The 8391-nt window shown below is 48.5% G+C and overlaps 4 non-coding genes across 4 annotated transcripts; all 4 read right to left on the bottom strand.

Annotated features, from left to right (window-relative positions):
* Positions 1-360: 360 nt before the first annotated feature.
* LOC147003093 (small nucleolar RNA SNORD116) lies at positions 361-454 on the bottom strand. Its single transcript, XR_015048343.1, has one exon. It is a non-coding gene; the product is annotated as a small nucleolar RNA SNORD116 (small nucleolar RNA).
* Positions 455-2887: 2433 nt separating this feature from the next.
* On the bottom strand, positions 2888-2981 carry LOC147003092 (small nucleolar RNA SNORD116). The gene has a single exon (XR_015048342.1). It is a non-coding gene; the product is annotated as a small nucleolar RNA SNORD116 (small nucleolar RNA).
* A 2459-nt stretch (positions 2982-5440) lies between these two features.
* LOC147003091 (small nucleolar RNA SNORD116) lies at positions 5441-5534 on the bottom strand. Its single transcript, XR_015048341.1, has one exon. It is a non-coding gene; the product is annotated as a small nucleolar RNA SNORD116 (small nucleolar RNA).
* Positions 5535-7999: 2465 nt separating this feature from the next.
* On the bottom strand, positions 8000-8093 carry LOC147003090 (small nucleolar RNA SNORD116). Its single transcript, XR_015048340.1, has one exon. It is a non-coding gene; the product is annotated as a small nucleolar RNA SNORD116 (small nucleolar RNA).
* Positions 8094-8391: the final 298 nt, after the last annotated feature.

The following is an 8391-nucleotide window of genomic DNA, read 5'->3' as shown; positions in this document are numbered from 1 at the left end:
TCAGGGCTTCTGAGAAGCCTGAATCCACTGCCAGATATTACCATGTGAAGAACCAAACTTTGGTGCCACTGCCACTGCTACTTTTGCCTCACAGTCTACTTTCCACAATGGCTTGGGCCCTATCCTTGGACCTAGCACGACTCCCTACTGAGTATCTGCCAAGCATCTCCTCAACAGCAAAGTGAGCATGCCACCTGAGCTTAAGGAGCTGCTGTGTCCTACGCCATGCTTTTTGGCAGAGTAGGGCAAGCACACACCTGTCTCTGCAGACTCTGGCTAGAGCCCGAAGAAGTCAAGAACAATGGAGTGGATGGGCAGCCTGTGCCTGACGCCCATAGCACCTGGGAGACCCAAGATGCTGGACCTCAGTCCCGATGAGAGTGGCGGTACAGAATTTTCACTCATTTTGTTCAGCTTTTCCAAGGAATGTTTGACTGGGAATCACCATAGATCCAAGCACATTGGAGTGCATTGCACAAAGTGGTTCCGGTACTCTGGAATGCTCTGGCTTTGGGGAGAGCAAGGGACTGCAAGACATTGCCCATACACTGCCAGGGGACAATGGGCCGAAGCTCCAAACCTGGGAGAAACCAGAGGCCCTAAGCATGCTCCATATCCCGAAGGGACTGGACGTACAGATGGCAGCAGTTCCCTGCTCCTCCAAGACCAGAACACCTAGAATACATGCAGCAATTCCCATGATCCTTACCTTTTAACTCAGGTGAACTAGGGCAAGTCAGCCACACCACAACTCTTTGCTGGAGACTCGGTTGGAAGACATCAACACTCAGCCAAAGTTGTGGGGCCATTTCCTCTATATGTTGCCATGGACCATGCTGGACAGGGAATGCAACCCTGTGAAGACAGCACAGAGAACATGCTACCATTACAGTGGGACCCATGCAAAACCAGATGGATTATGGGCTTACCATGTACTATGGGCTTGTCATAGCTCACAGGCACCCTCAACACTCCTGCTCTTACCAACCTCTTCACACTGCCCTTCCAGATCTCCTTTGCTTTTACTCTCAGGCCTTGGATGTGAACATGCCATGCCCTTGGCTCTCAGTGCTTGCTGGGTCCTCAGCTCACTCTAAGGACTTAAGGATGATATGTGAGCTGAAATACAGCTACTCAACACTTTCCCTAAAGTCCAGGCCATCAACTACCTCCACCAGTGTCCTGAGAATGTTCTCAAGGGAAAGAGAGCATCTCTCCAAGCATCCAGTCCGAAACAGCTAATAACCAGGCCTATCACTGGTCCACTTGGCTATGCTGAGGAACAATGAGGATGCAGCTCTGAATAAGTTCTCAGGCAAAATTGGGCCTCATTGGATATCTAACCAACTAATTTTGATCCTTTCATCATGGCTCCAGTCCTTCTCTGATCAATACATCTGGGTCTTTGCATGAGGCAAAGTCAAACTCCTCTGAGGCTTCAAAATTCCAGCTCCTGGGTAGCAAGCTTAATTGTGCCCAGAAGATAACACTTCTCTCTCTCTCTCTCTCTCTCTCTCTCTCTCTCTCTCTCTCTCTCTCTCTTTCTCTCTCCCCCTCTCTCAGTCTTTTACCCCTTGACTTTTCCTTGCCCTTTGGAAGCTAGTACCTATTTCTGTCCACCTCTCCGTTGCTCATTTAGTCTGTTGTGAAGACTTCCTCCTATCTCAAGAGATTGCTTTTGGCCATCCACCCTGCATTGATCTCTTCCTGGGAAAACTTCTCACACCATCCTGTACAGCTTCCCACACTGAAGCTCAAAAATCCCATTGTGCTGAACTATCCCAGGCCAGGATACCACGTTAATGGAATCATCTTAGTGTATCAAATTCACTCTGCATCCAAGAACTCATTTTCTCCTTGACATTTCCCGTGAGTATGGGTCTAGGGTGGATTTGCAAAACACCATGTGCCCCATTGCAACCTCCTTCCTATGCACATTAGCAACTTGTCTTTCCAGAAGATCATGCCCAAAAGTCGAAAAGAAAGGTCCCATGACACCTTGGTCTCTAATTTAGAGGGTCTCTCACCAAGATGTTTCTCCTAAGGCTGTGGATGCAAGAACTCTTCCTAGACTTTCCCTTTGACCTTGCCAAGGAGGCTGCCAAGAAAGTCCAAACATTCCAAGGATATCCCTTCAACAACTTCCAAAGCAACAGAACCTACCCAAGAGGAGATTCCTACAAATGTTCTTTCAAAAAACCTATTGAGACACAGGTCTGTAAGTCTCATGCTTCCACCGAGTCCATCAAAGTGCTATCAGTCCTGGTACACAGGTAAGTGTTTAAATGTGGTGCAATCTGACCAGTGAGGTGCCTGTCACCACCTCCATTGCTTAGCTCCTTCTCTATTTCCAAGGCAATTGCCTGAGAATCTTACAAGCCACCAGGGACACAGAGGCTTCTGTTCACCACCTGAACAGACCACAGTCACATTGTCTCAGTTACCTGCTACTGGGTCAAGCTACAATCTACCTGCAGCCTGAAATCTATTGACTCTCTAAAGCAATGCAACAGGGTTAAAATTCATATCAGGGCTTCTGAGAAGCCTGAATCCACTGCCAGATATTACCATGTGAAGAACCAAACTTTGGTGCCACTGCCACTGCTACTTTTGCCTCACAGTCTACTTTCCACAATGGCTTGGGCCCTATCCTTGGACCTAGCACGACTCCCTACTGAGTATCTGCCAAGCATCTCCTCAACAGCAAAGTGAGCATGCCACCTGAGCTTTAGGAGCTGCTGTGTCCTACGCCATGCTTTTTGGCAGAGTAGGGCAAGCACACACCTGTCTCTGCAGACTCTGGCTAGAGCCCGAAGAAGTCAAGAACAATGGAGTGGATGGGCAGCCTGTGCCTGACGCCCATAGCACCTGGGAGACCCAAGATGCTGGACCTCAGTCCCGATGAGAGTGGCGGTACAGAATTTTCACTCATTTTGTTCAGCTTTTCCAAGGAATGTTTGACTGGGAATCACCATAGATCCAAGCACATTGGAGTGCATTGCACAAAGTGGTTCCGGTACTCTGGAATGCTCTGGCTTTGGGGAGAGCAAGGGACTGCAAGACATTGCCCATACACTGCCAGGGGACAATGGGCCAAAGCTCCAAACCTGGGAGAAACCAGAGGCCCTAAGCATGCTCCATATCCCGAAGGGACTGGACGTACAGATGGCAGCAGTTCCCTGCTCCTCCAAGACCAGGACACCTAGAATACATGCAGCAATTCCCATGATCCTTACCATTTAACTCAGGTGAACTAGGGCAAGTCAGCCACACCACAACTCTTTGCTGGAGACTCGGTTGGAAGACATCAACACTCAGCCAAAGTTGTGGGGCCATTTCCTCTATATGTTGCCATGGACCATGCTGGACAGGGAATGCAACCCTGTGAAGACAGCACAGAGAACATGCTACCATTACAGTGGGACCCATGCAAAACCAGATGGATTATGGGCTTACCATGTACTATGGGCTTGTCATAGCTCACAGGCACCCTCAACACTCCTGCTCTTACCAACCTCTTCACACTGCCCTTCCAGATCTCCTTTGCTTTTACTCTCAGGCCTTGGATGTGAACATGCCATGCCCTTGGCTCTCAGTGCTTGCTGGGTCCTCAGCTCACTCTAAGGACTTAAGGATGATATGTGAGCTGAAATACAGCTACTCAACACTTTCCCTAAAATCCAGGCCATCAACTACCTCCACCAGTGTCCTGAGAATGTTCTCAAGGGAAAGAGAGCATCTCTCCAAGCATCCAGTCCGAAACAGCTAATAACAAGGCCAATCACTGGTCTACTTGGCTATGCTGAGGAACAATGAGGATGCAGCTCTGAATAAGTTCTCAGGCAAAATTGGGCCTCATTGGATATCTAAGCCAACTAATTTTGATCCTTTCATCATGGCTCCAGTCCTTCTCTGATCAATACATCTGGGTCTTTGCATGAGGCAAAGTCAAACTCCTCTGAGGCTTCAAAATTCCAGCTCCTGGGTAGCAAGCTTAATTGGGCCCAGAAGATAACACTTCTCTCTCTCTCTCTCTCTCTCTCTCTCTCTCTCTCTCTCTCTCTCTCTCTCTCTCTCTCTCTCTCTCTCTCTCTCTCTCTCTCTCCCCCTCTCTCAGTCTTTTACCCCTTGACTTTTCCTTGCCCATGGAAGCTAGTACCTATTTCTGTCCACCTGTCCAGTGCTCATTTAGTCTGTTGTGAAGACTTCCTCCTATCTCAAGAGATTGCTTTTGGGCATCCACCCTGCATTGATCTCTTCCTGGGAAAACTTCTCACACCATCCTGTACAGCTTCCCACAATGAAGCTCAAAAATCCCATTGTGCTGAACTATCCCAGGCCAGGATACCACGTTAATGGAATCATCTTAGTGTATCAAATTCACTCTGCATCCAAGAACTCATTTTCTCCTTGACATTTCCCGTGAGTATGGGTCTAGGGTGGATTTGCAAAACACCATGTGCCCCATTGCAACCTCCTTCCTATGCACATTAGCAACTTGTCTTTCCAGAAGATCATGCCCAAAAGTCGAAAAGAAAGGTCCCATGACACCTTGGTCTCTAATTTAGAGGGTCTCTCACCAAGATGTTTCTCCTAAGGCTGTGGATGCAAGAACTCTTCCTAGACTTTCCCTTTGACCTTGCCAAGGAGGCTGCCAAGAAAGTCCAAACATTCCAAGGATATCCCTTCAACAACTTCCAAAGCAACAGAACCTACCCAAGAGGAGATTCCTACAAATGTTCTTTCAAAAAACCTATTGAGACACAGGTCTGTAAGTCTCATGCTTCCACCGAGTCCATCAAAGTGCTATCAGTCCTGGTACACAGGTAAGTGTTTAAATGTGGTGCAATCTGACCAGTGAGGTGCCTGTCACCACCTCCATTGCTTAGCTCCTTCTCTATTTCCAAGGCAATTGCCCGAGAATCTTACAAGCCACCAGGGACACAGAGGCTTCTGTTCACCACCTGAACAGACCACAGTCACATTGTCTCAGTTACCTGCTACTGGGTCAAGCTACAATCTACCTGCAGCCTGAAATCTATTGACTCTCTAAAGCAATGCAACAGGGTTAAAATTCATATCAGGGCTTCTGAGAAGCCTGAATCCACTGCCAGATATTACCATGTGAAGAACCAAACTTTGGTGCCACTGCCACTGCTACTTTTGCCTCACAGTCTACTTTCCACAATGGCTTGGGCCCTATCCTTGGACCTAGCACGACTCCCTACTGAGTATCTGCCAAGCATCTCCTCAACAGCAAAGTGAGCATGCCACCTGAGCTTTAGGAGCTGCTGTGTCCTACGCCATGCTTTTTGGCAGAGTAGGGCAAGCACACACCTGTCTCTGCAGACTCTGGCTAGAGCCCGAAGAAGTCAAGAACAATGGAGTGGATGGGCAGCCTGTGCCTGACGCCCATAGCACCTGGGAGACCCAAGATGCTGGACCTCAGTCCCGATGAGAGTGGCGGTACAGAATTTTCACTCATTTTGTTCAGCTTTTCCAAGGAATGTTTGACTGGGAATCACCATAGATCCAAGCACATTGGAGTGCATTGCACAAAGTGGTTCCTGTACTCTGGAATGCTCTGGCTTTGGGGAGAGCAAGGGACTGCAAGACATTGCCCATACACTGCCAGGGGACAATGGGCCGAAGCTCCAAACCTGGCAGAAACCAGAGGCCCTAAGCATGCTCCATATCCCGAAGGGACTGGACGTACAGATGGCAGCAGTTCCCTGCTCCTCCAAGACCAGGACACCTAGAATACATGCAGCAATTCCCATGATCCTTACCATTTAACTCAGGTGAACTAGGGCAAGTCAGCCACACCACAACTCTTTGCTGGAGACTCGGTTGGAAGACATCAACACTCAGCCAAAGTTGTGGGGCCATTTCCTCTATATGTTGCCATGGACCATGCTGGACAGGGAATGCAACCCTGTGAAGACAGCACAGAGAACATGCTACCATTACAGTGGGACCCATGCAAAACCAGATGGATTATGGGCTTACCATGTACTATGGGCTTGTCATAGCTCACAGGCACCCTCAACACTCCTGCTCTTACCAACCTCTTCACACTGCCCTTCCAGATCTCCTTTGCTTTTACTCTCAGGCCTTGGATGTGAACATGCCATGCCCTTGGCTCTCAGTGCTTGCTGGGTCCTCAGCTCACTCTAAGGACTTAAGGATGATATGTGAGCTGAAATACAGCTACTCAACACTTTCCCTAAAGTCCAGGCCATCAACTACCTCCACCAGTGTCCTGAGAATGTTCTCAAGGGAAAGAGAGCATCTCTCCAAGCATCCAGTCCGAAACAGCTAATAACAAGGCCAATCACTGGTCCACTTGGCTATGCTGAGGAACAATGAGGATGCAGCTCTGAATAAGTTCTCAGGCAAAATTGGGCCTCATTGGATATCTAAGCCAACTAATTTTGATCCTTTCATCATGGCTCCAGTCCTTCTCTGATCAATACATCTGGGTCTTTGCATGAGGCAAAGTCAAACTCCTCTGAGGCTTCAAAATTCCAGCTCCTGGGTAGCAAGCTTAATTGGGCCCAGAAGATAACACTTCTCTCTCTCTCTCTCTCTCTGTCTCTCTGTCTCTCTCTCTCTGTCTCTCTCTCTCTCTCTCTCTCTCTCTCTCTCTCTCTCTCTCTCTCTCCCCCTCTCTCAGTCTTTTACCCCTTGACTTTTCCTTGCCCATGGAAGCTAGTACCTATTTCTGTCCACCTGTCCAGTGCTCATTTAGTCTGTTGTGAAGACTTCCTCCTATCTCAAGAGATTGCTTTTGGCCATCCACCCTGCATTGATCTCTTCCTGGGAAAACTTCTCACACCATCCTGTACAGCTTCCCACACTGAAGCTCAAAAATCCCATTGTGCTGAACTATCCCAGGCCAGGATACCACGTGAATGGAATCATCTTAGTGTATCAAATTCACTCTGCATCCAAGAACTCATTTTCTCCTTGACATTTCCCGTGAGTATGGGTCTAGGGTGGATTTGCAAAACACCATGTGCCCCATTGCAACCTCCTTCCTATGCACATTAGCAACTTGTCTTTCCAGAAGATCATGCCCAAAAGTCGAAAAGAAAGGTCCCATGACACCTTGGTCTCTAATTTAGAGGGTCTCTCACCAAGATGTTTCTCCTAAGGCTGTGGATGCAAGAACTCTTCCTAGACTTTCCCTTTGACCTTGCCAAGGAGGCTGCCAAGAAAGTCCAAACATTCCAAGGATATCCCTTCAACAACTTCCAAAGCAACAGAACCTACCCAAGAGGAGATTCCTACAAATGTTCTTTCAAAAAACCTATTGAGACACAGGTCTGTAAGTCTCATGCTTCCACCGAGTCCATCAAAGTGCTATCAGTCCTGGTACACAGGTAAGTGTTTAAATGTGGTGCAATCTGACCAGTGAGGTGCCTGTCACCACCTCCATTGCTTAGCTCCTTCTCTATTTCCAAGGCAATTGCCCGAGAATCTTACAAGCCACCAGGGACACAGAGGCTTCTGTTCACCACCTGAACAGACCACAGTCATATTGTCTCAGTTACCTGCTACTGGGTCAAGCTATAATCTACCTGCAGCCTGAAATCTATTGACTCTCTAAAGCAATGCAACAGGGTTAAAATTCATATCAGGGCTTCTGAGAAGCCTGAATCCACTGCCAGATATTACCATGTGAAGAACCAAACTTTGGTGCCACTGCCACTGCTACTTTTGCCTCACAGTCTACTTTCCACAATGGCTTGGGCCCTATCCTTGGACCTAGCACGACTCCCTACTGAGTATCTGCCAAGCATCTCCTCAACAGCAAAGTGAGCATGCCACCTGAGCTTTAGGAGCTGCTGTGTCCTACGCCATGCTTTTTGGCAGAGTAGGGCAAGCACACACCTGTCTCTGCAGACTCTGGCTAGAGCCCGAAGAAGTCAAGAACAATGGAGTGGATGGGCAGCCTGTGCCTGACGCCCGTAGCACCTGGGAGACCCAAGATGCTGGACCTCAGTCCCGATGAGAGTGGCGGTACAGAATTTTCACTCATTTTGTTCAGCTTTTCCAAGGAATGTTTGACTGGGAATCACCATAGATCCAAGCACATTGGAGTGCATTGCACAAAGTGGTTCCGGTACTCTGGAATGCTCTGGCTTTGGGGAGAGCAAGGGACTGCAAGACATTGCCCATACACTGCCAGGGGACAATGGGCCGAAGCTCCAAACCTGGGAGAAACCAGAGGCCCTAAGCATGCTCCATATCCCGAAGGGACTGGACGTACAGATGGCAGCAGTTCCCTGCTCCTCCAAGACCAGGACACCTAGAATACATGCAGCAATTCCCATGATCCTTACCTTTTAACTCAGGTGAACTAGGGCAAGTCAGCCACACCACAAC

The sequence above is a fragment of the Mus caroli genome, unplaced genomic scaffold, assembly GCF_978045245.1.
Source record: "Mus caroli unplaced genomic scaffold, Mus_caroli_1 scaffold_8, whole genome shotgun sequence".
NCBI lineage: Eukaryota > Metazoa > Chordata > Mammalia > Rodentia > Muridae > Mus > Mus caroli.
This window is presented reverse-complemented; position numbering and strand designations above follow the sequence as displayed.